General features: G+C 45.4%; 1 protein-coding gene across 1 annotated transcript in view; it reads left to right on the top strand.

Moving 5' to 3' along the window:
- Positions 1-22,422, top strand: part of LAMB4 (laminin subunit beta 4) — a 125,625-nt gene that overhangs the window by 1,988 nt on the left and 101,215 nt on the right. Inside the window, exons 2-3 of the mRNA XM_033088035.1 lie at positions 6,260-6,348; positions 15,555-15,612. The gene's annotated coding sequence lies outside the window, so the exon portion shown is untranslated. The remainder of the gene's footprint in view (positions 1-6,259; positions 6,349-15,554; positions 15,613-22,422) is intronic.

The following is a 22,422-nucleotide window of genomic DNA, read 5'->3' as shown; positions in this document are numbered from 1 at the left end:
TGAGCACTAGGTTTCAATAGTCAGTGAGGAGGCGCCATTCATTACTGGCGGGTTTAAGGCGGGGAGGTTGTGGGAATTTGTTGTTGTCATGGGCCGGCCTTCCGTGCCCTGTTTCAGTCAGTACTGGGGGGTGTGTACCATCCTGACTCATTGGTGTCCACTGGCCGAGTCCCACCAGGAAGACCAAGAAGTTGGGCTTGTGTCAAGTGGCATGGTGCTGCGTCAGTGAGCCCATGTCTGTAATGAGGAAAGAAAGGGCTGGGGGGCAACCACCTGAGGAAGCTGTCTGAGGTGAATGGTCCCCATAGTTACATCCAGATGGCTTTATAACCTGGATTGTTTGAGCGGCAATGCCCTGTAGGTAGAAGGGCTTCCCTTTCAGGAATTAGAGGGATTGCCTGGAGTGACTGCCACTCTGTTCCTGGTGTCTAATAGGGCCAAAAAGGACTGTGCCTTTTGATTGTCCCAGTAGACCACCAGAACTACAGGGATGACTGTCGTCGGGCGGTGGGAGAAGCTCAGGGCACTGCCAGTTTCCTAGGGCAGGGGTCCAGGGTCGGCCCGTCCTGGTGCTTAGGGAAGGGGGCAGGGACTGGCCGGGCCAGAGGAAACCCAGCAGGTAGCTGTGTGGTAAGAAGATGGACAGCAGAGGGGTCAATAGCTGGGAGAATGCTGGTTTGGGGGCCTGGAGTTTAGAGTCTGGCTGTCCAGAGATTAAGTGGCAAGAACCCTGAGTTGTCATAACTCCCCGTAGAGGCAAACCTGTGCATTCTCGTAGGGGCAAAATTAAGTCTGGGGCTTACTGGGGAGGGAGTAGGGAGCTCTTTCCACCGAGGGAAATTTGTTTCAAGTTAGCTGCCTTTGGGGCAGTGGGAGCAGAGGGGCATGAGTCTGAAGCATGTGGGTGTCTGGGGGGGCATCTCCTCCATGTCAGCACCCCCAGTACCCTCTGGGTGGTCCTGGCAGTCCCAGTGAAATGTGGTCGCACCACCTGATAAGTAGGGGGAGCTCCCTGTAAAAAGAATTCTATGGCCTCGGTCAGATGAGGCCTCTCCAGGGCTGGGAATGAAGACGGCGTCCCCTGGGTCAGTGTGGTCGTGGATGTGACAGACCCATTTGGACCATGCCCGTTCTGCACACAGGAGAGGGGCCTCCTCTATGCTTCCCACTCGCTGTGAGTCTTAGTAGTGATCACCTTAAGGGAAGGACGGGCCCAGTGCCAGGCAGTAAATAGGCAGTTGAGGAGTGGCAGGGCTCTGGTATGAATATCGGTGGCTCTCGGGGCCTGTGCCCTCCCTTTGCCCTCTTCCTCCTCACGACAGGCCTCGCGAACACTGTCAGCTTTTCCCTTGGGGGCAGGGACGCCTCCTGGCATGTGTTCCTTGGTTCTGCCCCATGCAGGGGATAGCCGAGGGGGCTCAGCATCTGTGGTTCTCGGAGGAAGGACATCTAGCCCAGACAGATCTTTGAGAGGTTTGGATTTTAGGATATCGACTAGTTGACACATTTCAGCAGCCACGAGTAACAAGTCTGAGCCTGGTCCAGAAACCCACAATAGCCAATCAGCTCCCTTCTCTCCTTCCTGCTTCATGAAAACGTTAAGAAGGTTTGCAATTCTGTTAAGGTAGTTTCTGATCTCAGTTACTCTGTCCTGCTTTTCTCCCGTTACCCTAACCTTATGTGCTGTTTCTGAAAAAATTGGCGGATGACATCCCTGTAAGCTCTCTTCAAAGGCAGCCGCTTTCTTTTCTACGTTGTTCCCATGCACCTCCCCAGATGTGGGCCTGCCTCCACTAGTGCGACAGGCACAATCTTTAGCAAAAGCCCCTAGGCCTCTGGAGACAACACCAGAGCCTTGCATGTTGGTATCCGCGGCACTGAGCAATGCCCAGGAAGCTTCCATGGGGTTTGTCTTTGCCAAGGAGCTGGTACACATCCTTGGGTATTTAGGAGGTGCTGGCACCAGATAGTCAGGACATTTGCATTTGTTCATTAATTTTTTAGCAACATCGCACCAGGAATTGGATCCACAATATCTTATCAGGTCAGGGGACAAAGAGAGAGGACAGTGAGTAAAGTGGTGACACAGACACCATAGGCCACTGCTGCATTTCCCCTTGCTTCGTGCCACTGGTTTCCTGCTGCAAAGCTAGTTTACTGGTTAGGACTCGTAGTCCAGGCCTGACCCACCGACTCGGCAGTCGCGGGCAGAGGTCTCCAGTCCTTCTTAACTTTGGGGAAATCCTTTCCTCCCGCCTTAAGCCCAGAGCCTCTCCTTGTGCGCTGACAACAGCCGTGTAAGCCAGTCCACCCTCCTTAGCTCTCCCCGGCTACTTGCTGAGTGTCTGTATTCCCCAAGTGGAGTTCTAGGGAGGCAGGGGCTTGGCTTTCACATTCACCCCCATGACCCTCATGCCTAGAATAAAATGCCCAGACTCACGTATTCCTTATTCATTCACAAACACATATTGAATGCCCAGTGTGTGCCAGAAGCTGTTCTGGCCTCATAGTTGACAGCACATGTTTCTTGAGTGAACTAAGAAAAGAATGAGTGAATGCTACCATTCCCAGATTCTTGCCATAAGCCCACAGGGGTGAGCATGCAACCATATTTCTACAGACTTCCATGTTCTTAAAGCAATCTCTCTCCATTTCCATCACCCTGTTAATGTGTATCTGACCTCTGTATTGACATTCGCGCGTACACGTCCATCTAGCTGCTGGAGCCCCTTGATGAAGATACACAAGCACCTCTACAGAGTGTGACTTTTCCATTCCCACTGTGGCCGAGGAAGCCCCAGGAAGCCGTGTGAACGTATTTAACTGGCCACACAGGGATTGGAACGTCTCTGGGGGTGTGAAGACTGGTCCTCAGTTAACCCGGAACCTTTCGCTTTCAAATGATTAAGATTCTTCCTTCTCCCAGAAAATAGAGCTCACAGCATCAGGTGCTGCTTTGCACTCAGTAGGTATTAGTAATGCAAGTGGCCAACCAACTTCCACAGGCCGTCATCGCAAACCCAAATGTCTTTTCCTTAGAAGCATCGCCCATTTTTATGCCTCTTGTTTGTGGCTTTTCCTTCAGCCCTATTTGTTTGTGTCTTCTCTGGCTAAAAGAAAAAAGAAAGCTATAATCCCTTAAAAATGAAAGATACCTAATGCTGCTAGATACTATGTACAAGGGAACAGGCATGGAGCAGCTTTTCACAACAACACAGTGATCAAATGCATTTTCCAAATAAGGTATTGCTGCACTGAGGGAAGATGTGGAGACATCAAAATAATCAGTAGAAATAAAAGTAGCGGTAACTGGCAGGTAGGTAGATGCTTCCAATTGACAACCGACTAGGTAGGAGGGGTGGGAGGGTATGAGATGTGGAGAGACCCCCGTTTTGGAGGGGAGGGGATATGAGATTCGAGGTCTGTTGTCTCTCTCACTCCTTCCTTCTCCTCTGCATCTCTCTCCAAACTGGCAAGGGCCGAGTCGTGGTATGTGAGGGCGCGGAGGTAACAGAAGTCTCATTTCATTTGCAATGAGCCACGGGAGCACTCCTGGAGCGGGTGCATGTGGGAACCTTGAAGAAGAGCCCACTCACCTCCAGCGCTGTGGAAAAATGACAGCGCACGAGTGACGTTGCCAGAGCCTTCAGGTCTCCTTCCCCAGCAAAGTCCAGAAACAACGTGGGGAAGGAGACAGTTGTATAGGTCTTAACACAATTTAAAATTCCCAGGGTAAAATCTAAAATGAAAGGAAATGCCCAGTGTAAACATGACGGTACAATCAGTTGTGAATTGCATGTGTGGCCCCAAAACGCTTATGTTGAAGCCCCAACCCCTAATGGACTATAGTGGCAGACAGGACCTTTATGGAGGTAATTAGGTAAAATGAGGTCGTGAGGGTGGTGTCCTGATGCGGTAAGATTAGTGTTCTTGTTACAAGAGACACCAGGGACCTGCAGGCTCTCACCAGGAGCCCTATTGGCTGGCTCCTTAATTGGAGACTTCCTGCCTCCAGAACTGTGAAAAAAATAAATGTCTATTGTTTAAACTACCCATCCTGTGATATTTTGTTATGGCAGCCTAAGCTAAGGCATAATCCTTTGCAAATTACTTGATATTCTTTCACATTCTCTCCTCCAAGTACAAGCAATCTTTGTGGTGTTGTCTACTTTATATGTGTTTTCAGCATTTAATCCTCTTTAGTTAGCAAGAATTTTTTGTTAAAATGACGACAGAGAAGATAAGAACGAACCCACCTTTTGTGCCTATTAAATGCCAGGAACTATACAAAGCAGTGTCTATGCATCATTCCCATTTCACATTCTCATCAAGCCTGTCAGGTGGCACCCCTTTTCTTTCCAAAGATCACCCAGCCCACAGACAGAGAAGAGTTCTTGCATGCGAACTCAGTGTGTGACTCCAAAATGCAAGCTCGTGCCCCAGTGAAATTATTTCTCATTAAACCTTAACTACATAAAATAAAAGTCTCACGTTCAAAATGGGAGGAGAGTAGGCCTTCAGATGCAGGTCTGTCCTGTTGTGAGAAACTAATATTTAAGTATGCACAAGAAAAGCCCCGCTATAATAGTTTTAAAGGTCCGTAGGTTCTTAGTCCAAAAGCTATGAAAGGGCAGACTCAGCTTCTCGCCAGGCAGGGCCCGCATTTACGTAAGAAGAGTCCCACACCTCCCTCTTTGCAGATTTCAGCACATAGAGCACAACTTCAGGACAGCCAGTTTTCAAGCATCGTCTGCTCTGCTGGCTGTGGGACTGCCAGAGGCTCTGGAAGGCAGAGCCAGAGCTTCCTCAACTTTCCCCACACTTGCAAGTGCTTCATAAGTCCCTAAAACATTGTTGGGACTTGTTGGCGGTTGTCAGGGGTGTGTCCTGATTATTATTTTCCTTAGAGATGGGAAGGACGCCACGAGACTGTGAAAGTCATGCCTCACTGCTTACCAGCTCTGCTCCAGGGGAGCAAGCTCACAGGCAGACAATGACTTTGGGATCTCAGCTCTCGGCTCTGCTCAGCCAAACTCTGTCTCAGCTGTATTGTAAGTGACCAGAGGGAGGAAGAAGAGGGCAAATTTGGATCTAGTTACTCCATGTAATAATAGACCCTTCCATCAGCCAATTTGACATCTTTGGGGGCATGGCTAGAGAGCCACAGGAGTATAAACAATAGTCTCTGTGCTCAAGGCACGTCAGAGCAATTAGAGAAACTAGGTGACCTCATACCCAACAATTAAGGATCTAGGTCCAGGCGCTGTGATAGTGTATAGTCTATGATTACAGAGACAGATGTCATTGTGAGCTGAGGTAAGGGAGTCCCAGGAGAGGACCTAGAAAGATGAATGGAATTTGGAAAGGATGAGGATGGGAAGAGGTGTGATAATCAGAATAATGGCCCCCCAAATGTGTCCAAATCCCAATCCCTGGGATCTGTGAACATGTTATGGTATTTGGTAAAAATGTACTTCGCAAATGTGATTACGTTGAAGATCTTGAGATGAGGAGATTATCTTGGATTACCTGGATGTGCCCAATATAATCACAGGGTCCTTAAAAGAGGGAGGCAGAGGGGTCCGAGTGAGCAGTAGGAGATGTGATGATGGAAGAAAGAGATGTGAGTGAAACAAGGAAGGGGCAAAGGAATGAATGCAAGCAGCCTCCGGAAAGGGACGAAGGAAAGGAAACGGATTCTCCACTCAGAGCCTCTGACGAAGGAACCGGACCTGCTGACACCTTGACTTTAGCCTAGTGAGACTGATTCTGAACTTCTGACCTCCATACCTCTCAGATAATAAGTTTGTGCTCTTTTTTTTTTTATTGGGTTGACAATTGTTAGTAAAATTACATAGATTTCAGGTGTACAATTTTATATTACATCATCTATAAATCCCATTGTGTGTTCACCACCTAGAGTCAGTTCTCCTTCCATCACCATATATTTGATCCCCCTTACCCTCATCTCCCACCCCCCAAGTTTGTGCTCTTTTGCGCCACTAAGTATGTGGTAATGTGTTAAAACGGCAATAAGAAACGAATGGGGGAGGGGCATTCAATTTGGAAAAGCAGCAAAATCAACAAGTGCAAAAGGCAGTGAGTGACTCTAAGTGATAATAAACCCCCAATCCCAATATTAGGGTTAGGGATAAAAAGGATGAAAAGTGTGATGTCATGATGTGTTCGTTTGCTAGGGCTCCATAACAAAGTACTACAGATTGAGTGGTGTAAACAACATGAATTTATTGTCTTACAGTCTGGAGTCTAGAAATCCAAGATCAAGGTGTTGGTGGGGCAGTGCTCCCTCTGAAGGCATTAGAGAATGATCTGTTCCAGGATAAGTAGGTAAGTGGAAAACATTGAGAAGAGCGTTCCCAGAAGCTATGCCTCCTGCTTACCTTTGCCCAAACTGGGAGGTCTGTTCAAGCCGACCAGTTCTCCAAAGACTTTTTAAACCCGTGCGCTCATCCAGGTACGCTTCACCTTTGCAGGGTTCAGTCACCATGTTACACCATGACAAGCTGGTTTTCATACTTCTACCTGCACTGTGTGCTTGCCATACCATTTCATTTCGGGGGAATTAAAGGAAATAATGATGTCTGTCATTTTATTTAAAAATTATGAGGTTAGTTTTTGTTTTTGCTTTAACCCCCCAAAATAAAAATAGGTTGATAGCCATTAGATAATTATTCAGAATGTTGTGATATTCAAATGCCCTTATTACCAATAAGAGAAGCATTCATTCAATAACTATTGAGTGCCCATATGTGCCAGGTACTATCCTGGATACTGGGAATGAAAGGGTGAACTAGACAGAGTCCATGTCCTCGAGGGATTTCCAGACTAGGTATGAAGGCTTAAGGGGAGTCAACAATCACAACACAGACGGCAACCGCTATAGTAGGCACACACATACAGGGTGTTATATGAACCCCTGGGGAACCCAGGCCAGAATGGAGATGAGGAAGTATCCTGGAGGAGATGCTGACGTATTAGTGGCATTAAGTAAATTATGGGTATCTTAATGCATTCAGGCTGCAAAATACCATAGACTGGGTGGCTTGTAAACAACAAATGTATTTTGCGCAATTCTGGAGGCTGGAAGTCCAAGATCAGGGTGCACGCAGGGTCAGGTTCTGGTGAAAACCGTCGTCCCAGCTGTAGACGCTGACTTGGTGCTCTGTCCTCACGTGGTGGAAGGGTCACAGGTTCTCTGTGTGGTCTCTTTGAACCACAGGTACTCATCTTACTCAGGAAGGTTCCAGCATCACGACCTAAGCCTTCCCAAAGGCCCTACCTCCTCGTACCATCAACTTTGGGGTTAGGGCTTCCGCATGCGACTTTGGGAGTTAACCCAAACACTCAGACCATAAGAATGGGTTAACAGATGTTTTCTGGAAAGGGCCAGATAGTAAATATTTGGGCTTTGCAGGTGATACATTCTCTTTCACAACTCAACTCTGTCAGTGTAGTGTAGACATGGCAGCTGTAGACAGTATGTAAACGATCAATATGGCTGTTTCAATTAAACTTTCTGAACACTAAAACATGTATTTCTTATCACAGAATATCACTGATTTTTTTTTTAACCTTACAAGGCAGTCTTAGCTTGTAGGCCATTACAAAAGCATGTGGTGGGACAGTCTGAGCCTCTGGCTTAGAGACTGCCCAGCACTGAGCCAGATGAAGAAGTGAGCAAAGCATTATGTGAAGAGGTAACAGCTCATGAGACGGCACACAGGCACCTTCAGGAACTACAAGCAGTTGTTAAAGATTAATTTTTTAAAAAGGTAAAATCATGACTCTTATACAAATTATGAAACAAATATATGCCAAAGATTTTATTTAACTCATTAATTAATGAGAGAACCAGTAGAATGTTACAACCAATTCGAAGGAAGAAGTTTTTAAAACACACACATGTAAGCCATCAGAAATGCTGACATCAGCTGGTCAGTGTCTCGAAGGCAATCACCAGTTGTTTCTCCACAGGATACAGTTTGCATCCTGATGGACAGGAACCATTTGCATTGCTATCGGTATTCTAAGACTTTCAGAGTGTAAGATAGCTCAGAGACTATGAAAAACACAGATAACTAGGAATGATGCACTACACGGGACTCCAGTAGTTTTTTTCCCTCATTTCACAGATGTTTAACATTTTTCCAGGCACAGTTCAGTGTGATTGGAGGGAAGGGCTCTGGGAGGACTGGTTACGTGTGCTAAGCCCCAGCAAACCTCGTCTTTATTACTTCTGCTTCCTCTGCTTCCTTGTCATATTGGTTTATTTCGAGGAAATGTTAATATCTGTGTCACCACGGGCAAGTTACTTCTTTGTGTCTCCGTGTCTGCATCTGCAAAATGAGAATAATTTAGTATCTATGTCACAGGGTGGATGTGTAATTAAATGATTTAGTATGCCTCATTATCCTATAAAATACTTCTACTTCTCTGGACTCACTGCAACCTTATACTGTGGTAGTGTGACACTGTGCCAAAAGCCACCACACCAAAGAATGAAATAACAGAAACATGGCCATCCACCATGCACGTTATTTACAGCAGGAAAGATGGAGTATGGCTGTGGACCAGTATGTGGCTCTAACTGAGTCATTTCCTTGTAGATTTTAGATTCAAGCAGAGTTACAACTATAATTAACAGCAACTTAAAATTTGGTACATTTAACACTTTCCTATAAAGTGTTGACATGCATTTAAAAATTCTGATAGGAATTATCAAATCTCATGGATGAGTGGCCGGGCTCTCTCTTAAGTGCCCTGAGAGCTCCCTCTCTCTCGGTCTGGTAGTGGGCACTGCAAAGCCGATTCTGAGGTAGGAGACGCCAGGACGACCGCAGGCCCAGGCACCGGGGGCTGTGTTGATCTTCCCATCCTCTGTAAGGACAGGAACTGCAAAGTTGGTTATAAAAGAAACCAAAGAATCAATCTGCTGGGTTCGTCCAGGTGCGAGTGGGCTCTCTGCCTGGGGTCACTCAGGTAACACAGGGCGCTGACATCAATCCTCTCGGAGAGGGTTTGTCAGCTTCTTCACTGCCTGAGGACTTTGTAGGCGAGCCCACACCCATCTGTCCTTTCTGAGCTTTGGCAGCTTGTGCCAGCTTCATTAAGCATTGGGATCCTAGATCATTCCGGTTCACCAAATCCTATTAAAGGTTGATTAGCTGTCTCCGTGTTTTCTGAGACTTGGTAATCCTCCACACATCCCGTCAGGGCTTGCAAACCTCCCCTGGTTCCCTGTTAAGACTTAGACCTCGTGAAATCTCCTTGGTCTGGGCAAGTCTGTGTAGTGCTGCTTTCTTGGCCCTGCCATTACGTGGGCCACCAAGGAGGAAAGGCAGTTGGATGCCCCAGCCGGACAGGGCTCATCAAGCAATTCTGGTTGAAATAAGCCTGTACCAAGGAATTTCTTCCCAGGCTGCCTTCCGAGGAAATACCCTGTACCAGGGGTAGTGAAATGTTCACTTCTCCCACCTTTAACTGGAGTTCAACCGAATGCTCTGAACTGTGTCCTTAAAATTAGTGGATTTTATGGTATATAAATTATACCTAGGTATAATTTATATACCATAAAATCCACTAATTTATTTCCCAGTTTTGAAGGTTTTGTGACTGAAAGAGTGGAGCTGGGATTCCACACTTCTGAGTTGGAGACCGGCCCCTGCCTTTCAGCCTGCCCTCCCTCTATTTCTGAGACTTGACGGAACAAGTAAGAACGAGAGAGTGCGAGAGAGGAGAGATCGTAAAGATGTTCACTGAAAGATTTTACTCTTTCAGGTGATTTTCATTTCCTTCTTATATTTCTTTAAATTGTCTGATTTGGGGTAAATGAGTGTATCTTATTTTTTTTTTTAAGAAAAACAACAAAGCTCTTTTCGGAAAAGAAAACGAGAGATGTCAAGACCTTTGTTTCAAAGAGCTATACTAAGAGACTGCTTCTGATTAACTGATACACTAAGCTTTTGGTTTAATGGGTAAATGATTTTTCTTGAAAATCCCTCCTGTCTGACAACACTCTAACCCTAACCCTCATCCTAGAAGTAAATAGTTAAGCCTTTCTGTGATGAAGGCAGACATCCTAGGAACATGGCGTCAGCTTACAAGAAAATAGCCAATGGTTACCTACACATGGTTATTTGAAGGCAAATTTTTGAAATTTAAATGACATAGTCACTTTGATTCTCATTATAAAACAAGATACATAGGTCAAGGGAAAAACCCTCAAGATATAATAAAATCACTCAAAAATGCAGTAAGCCCATTAAACTTACATATTTTAAGAGAAAAAAACTTTTTATGGAACTCCAATGTTTAAGATAACTTTAACATATACATAAATATTTAGTGTCTAGGGTTTTATATGTATTTTGCATAATAATTTAAAAGACTATAGGGAAAAATAGTATTAGATTCATAAAGCTGATCACAAACCAATCAAATGAGCAAACTAGAAAGTCCCACCATTTTGCTTAAACTCCCTGCTGAAGTTGCTTCCTAAAAGCCAAATGCCACTCTTTGGTCACCTGCCACCTGGTGCTTTGTGGAAGTCGTTGGTTTGTAAAAAGAAATGAAACAAGTAAGTTCAGCAATACTGACTGCAAGCTTCCTCTGTGTTCAGTCCTTAATGGAAAAGACATGATTTCAGTCATCTAGACATTTGCTTTCCACCCAGTACATCAGAAGTGAACAGATTAATCTGGCCTGCAGGGAACAAAACTAAACACACCAGTGGCATTGATTTAAAATAGAGCAATAAATAAAATGCAATTAAATGACAAGTAAGAACCTTTGAAAAACACTTCTGAAAAAACTTAAAGGTCTATAAAATTAATGTTTGGGGAACATTTGTTAAATCTATTCCCTAATTTGTCAATGTTGTGTAAAAATGAATATCTAGTTTGGGCTTAGTTCACAACCATTTTTCTTCCATAGGGTATTTATCTTCCATGAGCTTGTAGGAATCCCAATTACGTCTTTTCAAGCAACCAACAAATTTACCCACTGTAACTACATAGGAGTTAGAAATGGATACTTTAATAATGGTGAATGAAATTTAAGACTCTGCTTTAGTTTCATTCCTGTTCTATAAACCTCCTCGTAGGAGAATGGAATCCCAAACCTTATGGGTTCCTGAACCACTTAAAACTGCAGTTCTTGCAATGGTTATACATGCCAAATCACAAGGCAAACAGAAGGTGTGTGAGACATTAAGCACGATTCTGAGTCAGCTGGGACTGGACAGAATGTTGAGAAGCAGAAAGGAAGTATTCCACCTGGTCCCCCTAGAAATACATTGGGGTGGGGTTGGGGTCCCTTGTTCCTAAGAATCAAGCCCCTCTACTCCAGCACATTTTATAGCTGATAAGCATCAAGCTACCTGAAAATAACTACTGAAGCATGAGGCAGAAAAAAATGAATAAATAAAACAGGGAACAAAATACCTCTGCATTATCCCTGGCAATTAAAATTGGCTTTAGAGAAAACAAGATGAGATAACGAGAAGGTTTAAGAGAAGAAAATGAAGAAAGTGTAAGAGCTGGGGGGGGAAATGGAACAAAAGAAAATTGCATTTTGGAAAGAAAGGCAGATGGTGACTGATGAAAGAAGTAACAGTTGACTTAAATTACCACCGGGCCTTATTAAGACATGAAGAAGAATATTCTCGCTGTTCTAAGTTATTAGACTCTAAAGAAAATGGTTACATTCTTGTCTTGTATGTTTTACTCCCTGGAAATCCCCTTTCATGATTTTCCTGTGCCATCCACCTGGCAACTTATCATGCCTGAGAAAAGCCAACCTAAAGCTGTTCAAATCACATGCACTTAAATTTTTGAATATAAATTCAGGGATTCAGATTTTTCTGATGTAAATATTTCTCCATAGAATTTTGTCAGCAGTTTCTACAATTTGCTATCAGCTCATTCAAGAAGAAAGTGGGTACTATATGCACTGCACTAAGCTTGGGAATATTGGGAATACAGTGTGATGTATTTTAAATCTTTGGCCAAAACTTTATGCCCAAGCAAATTCACCACAGTAGGATAGATGACAAGCTTTCTTAGCTGCAAAACCTGGCCAAGACAGCAACTTCTTAAAGAGAATCAGTCCATACTCCAAGACCAGGATAGGGGCAGAAATAGGCCAGATTCATCTAAATTCTGGTAGGGCCAGCTCTGTGGAGTTCAGGCAAGACCCAGCTGTGCAGAATTCCAGGAGACTTGCAATATTGAGGACCTGTCTGTTGTGCCAGAGCTCTGGGAAGAGGCTGACATAAAGGGGGACCCACCCCAAAGGAGAAGCCAAGGGCCAGGTTCCTAGTTAATGGAGAGGCTCAGGGTAGATATGGTGAAGGTAGTCTCCCAGTAGATATTACTGGGCCAGGCCTCCTACTAGGAAGAAAGGGAGGATGGCCTGAAACCCAATCCTGCAGAACTAGAAGAGAGGCCCTGGTGGGTGAGAAGTGCTGCCCCCTGGTGGGCACTAGAATACCCAGAGCTAGGCCCTGGGCAAGGGACCTTGTGTCGGGTGATAATGAAGATCAGAGGGAACACAGGAGTGTACCTGCGGGAACCCCGCCATTGGTTTCTGGGCAGAAGAAACATGAGCTGCCCAGTTACGGGAGTCAGAAGAACAGCAGTAAGGATGGGACTTCTCTCTCTTCCTTGCCGTCACATTGCTCAGAATATTAGGGAAAGGCTGACACCAACACTTCACTACTATCCTAGTACTTCTAAAGGAGGAATAGCCAACTCGGCCTGGAGGAGACAAGGAAAGCTTTACAAAAGGTGAAAGCTAAAGGTAAAATGGAGAAGGAATGGTGTCCCATACGAGGGAATGGCCTGTGGGAAGGCCTAAGTCACAAAAGGACACAACGTGCCTGGGACAGAATGAATAGAGCATAGCTCTCATGGAGGGAGGTGGACAGAGATGTTGAGTCCCAGCTGTAAACAGGTTTTGTTATGCCACACTAAGAATTTCAGAGCCTGGAAGTGAAAGGGAGCCAAGAAAGGCTTGCAAGCAAAGTCGTGACAAGGGTAAATCTGTGTTCCCTGCTGACAATGAAGATGGTAGCTCAGAAGAAGCAAGGATAAGATTACGAGGCAACTAGAGTCTAGGTTAGGAATAATGACATTCCAAATTAACACCGTGTTTTCCCGAAAATAAGACCTACCTGGAAAATAAGCCCTAGCATGATTTTTCAGAATAACATCCCCTGAACATAAGCCCTAATGCGTCTTTTGGAGCAAAAATTAATATAAGACCGGGTTTTATTTTCAGGGAAACACAGTATATATAAGGCTATAGAAGGAAGAATAAAAGGAGTAAGAAACCTGACTCCACAGCATTTGGAAGCTGGGGAATTTTCCGTCATGATATTATTTGATGATCTCACCTTGGGAAAAGCTAAGAGTCAAACTGAAAATAGAATGTTTTAAATGTTCTGCTTTAAGTAATTGAGGTAGTATAACTTTGTTTTGGTCATCAAGACCTGGCCACAAAATACTGAATGTGGTCTTTCTGAGAAAATTACACAGTTCAGTCAACAGTATTTAGCCTTCTCTCCTTAACCTCCTCCCACCCCAACCCCACCCCTGCGCTGTTCTGGAAAGGATCTTAGGAGTAAACAAACCAGTGAAAGGTAAGACTTTCTGACTAACAATCTGGGGCAGTAGAAATACTGAGAATCAGGTGCTGTTTCAAACAGAACAGAACAAAGAAGGAAGCACTACGCGGCCCGAGCCTTTATGTCTTCCCGTTGGATGACACTCTGAGGCTCAGGCTTTGAGCAGTGCAACTTCTCTCGGAAAAGACGTGACAGGGTCTCAGTGCCAGCAAGCCCAGGCCCCAGGGGACTCACTAGTACTGCACCCGCCACCAGTCGTGTCTGTGCGGAGGGGAAAAGCACAGGAAAAACGGAAAGCAGCTGAAGGAATAGCTGTGGCCGCTTCCCTCATTGTCACTGGACCCCATCGTTCGTTTAGGGAGGCTAGGCTCAGAGATTTTCATTCTATGTCTCAGGAATGAAAGGGAGAGAGAGAAGTTAAGCATAGCTGAGGTTGCTGACTTGAACAAATAAGTGGAAATGAGGAAGGTGGACAGGTTTGAACAACTGTGAACATTGTATGTTTGAGGTGCTGGTGAATCATCCGGATACAGATGTCAGTCGGCAGTTGGAAACATGGAATCAAAGCTCAGGAAGTAGGTGGGGTTAGAGGTAGAGAAAGAAGTGGCTTAAGCCACTCAGCCATCTGAATGAGTTTGCCTGAGGAATACACATAGAAAGAGAAAAGAGTTGGTCAGGTGCCAAACCCCAGAGGAAGACCAGCGTTTACAGGGAAGGTAGAAAGAATATTTTCTGCTTCATCTCTTTGGTATATGAAAATATAAATAACATTGTTTTCTTGGTGATTTACTGATATATTCAAATTCAATTAAATAATGGAGCAACAAAGCCTATCACCCCGATCTAGGAAGTACTTAGTATCATTTCTAGAACTTCTATAAAATAGCATGCACTACCAAAGTATCTGGGTAACGGGAAAAAAATGGAGGGAAGTTTTTCAAGGCTGAGTGAATTCTGAAAACTGACCTTTTTCACCCCGAGGTTGTGTTGTGGGCAGCAGTTAGAGGTAAGGGCTGCAGCGTCCATGGCCCAGCCAAGATCTAGCCTCCAGAATTTTTAATTTCTTTATTTTTGTTCAGAATGAGCTATGTCTTCTTTTTGACAGATGCCAATATAAATCAGTGAAACGGGTTAGTTAATTTTGTCTTAATGTATTTGTAGAGGATAAGTTTACTACTCAAATTCTAGGAGCCAGAATATTCCATAGACTCTCTGACTCTTTCTCGGTACGCTGCAGCAGACACAGGTTCCCTTCTGCACACTACAAGAATCTTGGTTCTGAAGGCAAAGTTGGATGCTCCACAAGTTAGTGAATCATGAAAAGGTCTGGGTTTATCTACCACTCCTTTCCAGGTTGAGAGTTTACATTATTAAGCATTGTTATTGCACATAGTAAGTACAGTACTCATACTTTCCACCCAAGTGAAACTTAGGGCATCTCCCTCAAACAATCCATTCCCCGAGAGGGTGTTGCACCTCCGTTGCTTTTGGGAGCATAATGTAATCTTTGGTCCTTCACTAGGGTTTCCTCCTAATAGCTCACTGTTGGAGCAGCTACAAGAAACCTAAGAACTTAGTTACGAACTTGGTAGGACTGTTGGCAGTTCACTCGTTGCTGTAGCCCTGAGCTCAACTCCTCATAGCCATTGCTTTCAGAAGTTTGGCACATAAATGAACATTTGAGCCCTGTTTCCCTCTGTACGCAGGGTGTGTGTGTGTGTGTGTGTGTGTGTGTGTGCGCGTGTGCGCGCTCGTGCGCGCGTATGTAAGTATGTAAGTCAAAACCTAAGGCAAGTAACTTCCCAAATCACCTTTTTTGGCAGGTTTTAGAATCCCTCTCATCTTTTTTTTCCTGCCCTTAGGTGCCTCGGGGAAAATGTTTTCTACTTAAATTGACTCTCACTTTCAGGTGTGCCTTTACATGCCCTGTCAGCTTCCTGGGCCTCTCAGCAGACTCTCAAATCCAGGTAAGTCTCACCTTCCATCTCACAGTCAAGTTGGCATTTTTTGGATTAAGTGTAGATATCAGTAAGCTCGGAATTTGTTTAGTATGTGGGGAACCAGCAGAGAGTATAATATATCAAAGCATAGAGTATAATCGGCACTTTTGCAGAATAATCAATAATCAGATACATACACAGACATGTATACATTATACAGTGTCCAATGGGAAAAGTGGAAGCTTAGTGCCTAGTGAGATACAGTCAATGACTTGATCTTTTCTGTTCCTTGAAGGAAGCTTCAAAAGCTTCCATATTGTCAAAATATTTTTATTAATATCCTAGGTATGTATAAATACTAAGTTTTAAGGAAAATGTGATGTCTATAATTCAAAGAAAAGTGAGCTTTATAGCTTCGAGTTCTGCATTCCTCACTGTGATACAATGTAATCAACACAGCTAAAATGTCTAATGATTCCTCATGTAACGGGAAAAAATGTGTTACACAAATAAGGGAAAGTTAAACATAGGATTTCTATGAGAAATGACATTTTTACATGCATAAAATAACCCATTTGAAGTGGGCCAGAAAAAAGAATTAAGGACTGATATAAATGCACTTATTTAGTCATCCGGTGTTAGGTATTGCTGTTCAATTTGCAAAAGAAAGGAACGGCAGCAGAAACAGGAGTGGAAACCATGCTTTTCCTGTGGCAGGGCTGTTTCTCAGACGTTTGCACCCGTGAGACTAGGAACTGGGCAATCTGACATTATATGCCCCTCCTTCATGTCTTCATCTGTTTCATCCACATTGTTTTGACAAAAATGAGATAAGTCTGGTAAGATGTCGGCCTGAGCACAGCCCCAAGTGAGGGCAGATGAGGTGATGTTAGTGAACAGTCAGTGAATTAAAATCAGTTAGCGATACCAGAAAGCTATTGTCAGTTTCATATATTTTACTGTTTATTGCAACATTTTAATTTAATTACAACAATTTAATTGCAACTATTTATGCATACACTTTAAGACCTCGTCATCTAGCATAATTCGTTAAACAATGACCAAAATGCATCCAGCTCCTTTGTGAATACATTTATATGCTCTTCGTCCAAAGAAGGGGTAATAATCATATTTATTCATCCCAATTACTTTTAAATATATCACTTAAACTCGCCAATGAATTAAGCAAGAAAAGAATTTCGTGTAGCCCCTGTGAGGCTTTGCAAATGTCAGCTCAGGTAAACCAACCAGAAAAGGGGCACTAATTAAACGGACAGCTTGATGAAGGAAGGTATGGATGAGATTACCACAAGGCCTGAAACTGTGCTGTATGTGTGTAGCTGGGCTTTATCATGCCTGTGTAGTTGCTTTCAGATAACAGAACTTCTAAAAGTTGCCAGACTTACTATAACACTCATCTAATTTGGGGCTTAAATCAGCTGAAATGGGAAACAGAAAACACAGAGTAAGACTAGAACTGAGCAACTTACGGAAATGAAGGTGGGGTGACAAGGCCCGAGCTATGGGTACTGAAGCCACCGGCCAGGTTTCTCATGCTCAGCACTAGTGATATTTTGGGCTGGATAGTTGTTATGGGGGTGGGGCTGTCCTGTGCACTGTAGGAGACTCATTTAGCAGCATCCCTGGGCTCTAACCACTAGATGTCAGTAGCATCCCCCTCCCCTAGTGTGACAGCCGAAAATGTCTGCAGACGTTGCCCCAACGTTCCCTGCCGGGCAAGCCAACCTGTTGAAACCACTGCACACCACTTTTCTGAGAAGCAGAAAAGCTGATAGAAGCCTAAGCATTTGCAGCATAATTACAAGGATTAGCCATAATTCATCTTCATTGAGAAGGAAGGAAATTAGATTTCAGGAGGCAGAAGTGAGTGAGGGGAGATGCAAGGAATTAATTGGCAACAGGAAGTCCAGAGACCACTTGCAATGTGACATAGAGAAGTAACAAAAGCAGGGACGATTTAAGTCCCTTTAACACAGTTTATTGGATCATTTCAGAGAAAGTCTTTTTAGCAGCCTGAATTAACCAGAATTAACTCACCTCTTCACTCACTGTGCAACAGGGATTTTTCGGACATAGTTAGATTAAAGGATTTTAAACCCCACTATTGGCATTCCTTTGGGGCTACTCCCATTACTTGGGTGGAGGAAAGGGACCCCAGCCAAAAAGTAGAAAAAAACAAATATCTACAAACTGACGAATGGATACAGTGTGTGGTATATATATATAGTGGAATATTATTCAGCAATAGAAAGGAACACAGGACCAACACCTGCTACAAGGATAAACCTTGAAAATAGGCTCATTGAAAGAAGCCAGTCACAAGGACCACATATTGCATGATTTTGTTTCTGTGAAGTATCCAGAATAGGTGAATACACAGAGAGAGAAAGTAGATTAGCAGTTGCCAGGGGCTGCGGGAAGAGGCCGATGGCAGGTAAGTGCCAAAGGGTATGGGACTTCTTGTTTGGGTGACAAAGTGTTCTAGACTTAGACAGTGGGAATGGTTACACAGCTCTGTGAATATATTAAAATCCACATTAAAGGTGAATTTTATGGTGTGTGAATTGTTTTAGTAAAGCTGTCACCAAAAAATAAAAAGTATTGATGTCTTAAAAGAGGTAATAAGAGCTGTGGAGAGAAGAATACCCCCACCCAGAGAGATGAGAAGTTTCACAGGAGAGACCTCATATATGAAAGAAAGAAAACTCTCTTTTTTTCTGTTTTCTCACTAGAAGCTTATGAACAATGTAAAAGCTTCTATTCCAATGGGGAAATCATTCTTGGATACTGAGGGGCTAGAAAAAGCAGCCCTTCACGGCACAGGCTCTAAGGAGAGCATGCGCATTCAGACAGGAACAGACCTGTCCCCCACTCTGAGCACACCAACACCACAGCACCATAGCCTGGGCCTGCGGTGTCTAACTGGAGGACCCCCCAGACCACACAGTCAGCTCAGAGAGCTCCTGCCACTGAGTAGGTTCTCATGTAGTGCTAGTTGCCATCCCAGAAGCAGCAGCAGCTGTGATTTTCACAGTGAGGACCTGCGAGTTACTTAGGACACTGGTTTATTACACTTGAGCATGCGTACATCAGACTCACTTGGAGGGCTTGTAAAAGCAGAGTATCCCTGGAGTTTCTGAATTAGTAGGTTCTGGGCTTGGGCTCCTTAATCTGTGTTTCTAACGAGATCCCACGTGACCAGAAAAATACCAGGCAAACCAGGATGAACTGGTCACCTGACTAAGTCCATGGGCCACAGTTTGAGAACCACTGTTTAAGGAGAGAAAATCAAATCCAGATTTGAAGGGTGAAAGGAGGAGAAATCAAAGGTGACCCTCAGGTTTCTGGCATAAGCACGTTGGTCCATGGTAATGCCTGTGGGTCCCAAACTTTGCTACATCTGAGGGCGGACAATTAAGGTCGTGAACTCATCCTAGAAAAAGTGCTACATACCTCACTGCTAAATATCACTACAGTCACCTTCGAAGTACTCCCCTTGGCAAGCTATGCACTGGAGTCAGCGCCTGTCTATCCATCAAAGCAGTTTTGGAACTCTTTCTGGAATGGCCATCAGAGCTGTCGTCGTATTACCCTTGATGTTCTGAACGTCATCAAAATGTCTTCCTTTCAGTATTTCCTTTATCTTTGGGTAAAGAAAGAAGTCATTGGGGGCCAGATCAGGTGAGTAGGGAGGGTGTTCCAATACAGTTATTTGTTTACTGGCTAAAAACTGTCTCCCAGACAGTGTCGTGTGAGCTGGTGCGTTGTCGTGATGCAAGAGCCATGAATTGTTGGTGAAAAGTTCAGGTTGTCTGACTTTTTCACACAGCGTTTTCAGCACTTCCAAATAGTAAACTTGGTTAACTGTGTGTCCAGTTGGTACAAATTCATAATGAATAATTCCTCTGATACCAAAAAAGGTTACCAACATCGTTGCAACAAGTTTGCGAACTTAATTGTCAGACCTTGTATTGGAATCACCTGGAATCTTTATACTGATGCCAGGACCCCACCTCCAGATATTCTGATGTAATTGGTATGAATGTTACCTGGGCAGCAAAGTTTGGGAACCATTGGGTTATGCCCTTCTCTTAGATTGGCATCCAGAAGAGCAGGTATATGTGACAAATAAGTGAATTTTAGGTGTTTGTGACCATCGGTGTTTCTCACTCCTGGCTGCATGCTGGAATCTTCTGGGGAGCAGCTTAAACACATCGACACCTGGGTCCCACACCCAGCGGCTCTGGTTTGGTCTGGGTTGGGCCTGAGCACTGATAGTTTTAAAATCTCCCCATGTACATACCATAAAGTATTCTTCAACTTTCAAAAGGAAGGAATGAAACCTGCAGGCAGGAGTTCTGAATCCAGGACAACACCAGGATTGGGGATTTCATGTTATCAAAAGTATAGCTGGTAACTGACCAAAGCCAAGTGCTCTGACTGAGGAAAAGGCTACAAGAATTCACCACCTGGAAAACGTGCTCAGGGTCAGGTGGCCCACATAGAGCGGACCTTCTCCAGCATCCTGGATCTCCTATATGTCTTCACAAGGTCTTGTGGGAGGTTATGGGTCCACAACTGCAGGTTTTTTATGAGATATAGCTCATTTTCAGATGGAGGTGCTTGAGGAAGGGCTGCTTCTCAGCCATTTTCTTACAACAACGGAGGTCCAAAAGGACCTCAGGCTGTGTAGAGCTTGAATCACAGAATGGGAAATTTGCCTGAAATCAGGCATTTCAAAACACTTCTCAAAAAACTTCAAAAGGAGGCAGGCGATCTATCTGAGTTCTCCTCCAGATCTTGTTGCAAACGGGAACTATAACCCATCGAGGAAATTTTCGCTCACCACACAATATTGTGGAGAGATTCGTGGATTGCTTGAAGCTAAGAAATTCTTGGGGGTAAGCTAACTGGACGGAGCAAGGAGAGGAGGAGGAGAAGCGGCGTGGGAGCGCCCGGCCGGCAGCGGCGGGAGAGCCCAGCCCCCAGCGGAGCCTCAGCTGGCGGGGGCGAAAACCGAAAACCACGGAGCCGGGCAGGCGCGGGATCCCAGGCGGAGTGGAGAGCGCAGAGACCGGGGGTAGGCCCTTTCCCTGCTCCCACGGCTGATTTCTCCCGCCGGGAAGGCGGCGCGCCCTGCGGCGGTCGGGGGCGCAGTCTCCATACCTGGGCCCCTCCCCCCCGCCCTGCCCTCCCAATCCTACCCCGCCCTTCCAGAGGCTGGGACTGGAAACCGTGGTGCAGCCCCGCTGTGCCGGGCGCGCAGAGCACAGAGACCGGGAGGCGGGCGCTTTCCCTGCGTCCCGCGGCTGATTTCTCCCGCCGGGAAGGCGGCGCGCCCTGCGGCGGACGGAGGGCGCAGTCTCCATACCTGGGCCCCTCCCCCCCGCCCTGCCCTCCCAATCTTACCCCGCCCTTCCAGAGACTTAAACCGGCCCCTGAACTGAGAAGTGGTATCAAAAGCTCACGCTTTGGGAAGCCTGACGGGCAGCCCTGACCCAGGCAGACTGGGCAGTGTGCGTGATTTTGGCTGCGCTAGGAGAGAAGAGACGCCTCCACCCCCAGCCACCACCTTTTCTGGCCTGCGGGAAGAGGGCGACGCACGGCTGGGCTGGGAGAGTGAAGACCCCTCCATCTCCAGCCCCCACCCTTCCTGGCTTGCCTAGGGTGGGGTGGGTGCAGCGGCCGAGACACACCCGGAGATCAGCAGTGAGGCAGGCGCAGCTCTGGGCTTTCAGCAGATCAGAAATCTTCTGCCCGCACTCACACACACACACTGAAGAGGTGCCTTAAGACTCAAGAGTTTTGGTCACATATCTGGTGGTGCCACTCTCAGTGTGCATTTGTGCAGGCAAGGGCAGAAACTGCACTGATATTGTAAAAACTATCATCCAGACCCCTCAGGCCCACGCTTTTAAGTCTGCAGTCCCAAAGTCTCTCTGGGCACCAGGTGACCGGCTCTGCCTGCGCAATAAGCAGGGGGCTCCTTGGTACAGCAGAGAACAACCTGGACATTGCTTGGTGGGCTTAGGCCGAGACTGTCGCTGCTTTTTGTATTGCTTTGTTTTGTCTTGTTTTGCTTTGTCTTTATATCTTTGATATCTTTGCCTCTGTCGAGTGGGGTTATCAGGTGGTTTTTGCATGTGAACGTATTTGATATTTTTCTTTGTTGTTGTTGTTGTTGTTGTGCTTGGTGATTTGCTTTGTTCTGAAACTGCCCTGCCAGGGCCCAGCTTGTGAGGCACGGTCAGCAGATCAGAAATCTCCCGCCCGCACCCATACACACACACTGAAGGAGTGCCCTAGGACTCACGAGCTCTGGACAAAGGACTGGTGGTGCTCCTCTCGGTGTGCATACGTGCGGACAAGGGCAGAAGCTGCACTGACTTTGTGGAGACTATCATCCAGACCCCTCAGGCCCACGCTTTTAAGTCTGCAGTCCCAAAGTCTCTCTGAGCACCAGGTGACCGGCTCTGCCTGCGCAATAAGCAGGGGGCTCTTTGGTACAGCAGAGGACAACCTGGTCATTGCTTGATGGGCTCAGGCCGAGACGGTCGCTGCTTTTTGTTTTGCTTTGTTTTGCTTTGCTTGGTTTTGTTTTGCTTTATCTTGTATCTTTGATATCTTTGCCTGTGTTGAGCGGGGGTTATCGGCTGTTTTTTTTTTTTTTTTTTTTTTTTTTTTTTTTTTCTTTTCTTCTTCTTTGCTGTTGTCGTTGCTGCTGTGCTTGGTGATTTGCCTTGTTCTGGGACTTCCCTGCCGGGGCCCAGCTTGGGTGGCACGGGACTCGGCATATCTGGGGGCCAACTCCAGACC

This window comes from Rhinolophus ferrumequinum, chromosome 20 (assembly GCF_004115265.2).
Source record: "Rhinolophus ferrumequinum isolate MPI-CBG mRhiFer1 chromosome 20, mRhiFer1_v1.p, whole genome shotgun sequence".
NCBI classification, from domain to species: domain Eukaryota; kingdom Metazoa; phylum Chordata; class Mammalia; order Chiroptera; family Rhinolophidae; genus Rhinolophus; species Rhinolophus ferrumequinum.
Note: the sequence above shows the minus strand (reverse complement) of the source record. Positions and strands in the feature narration are given on the sequence as shown.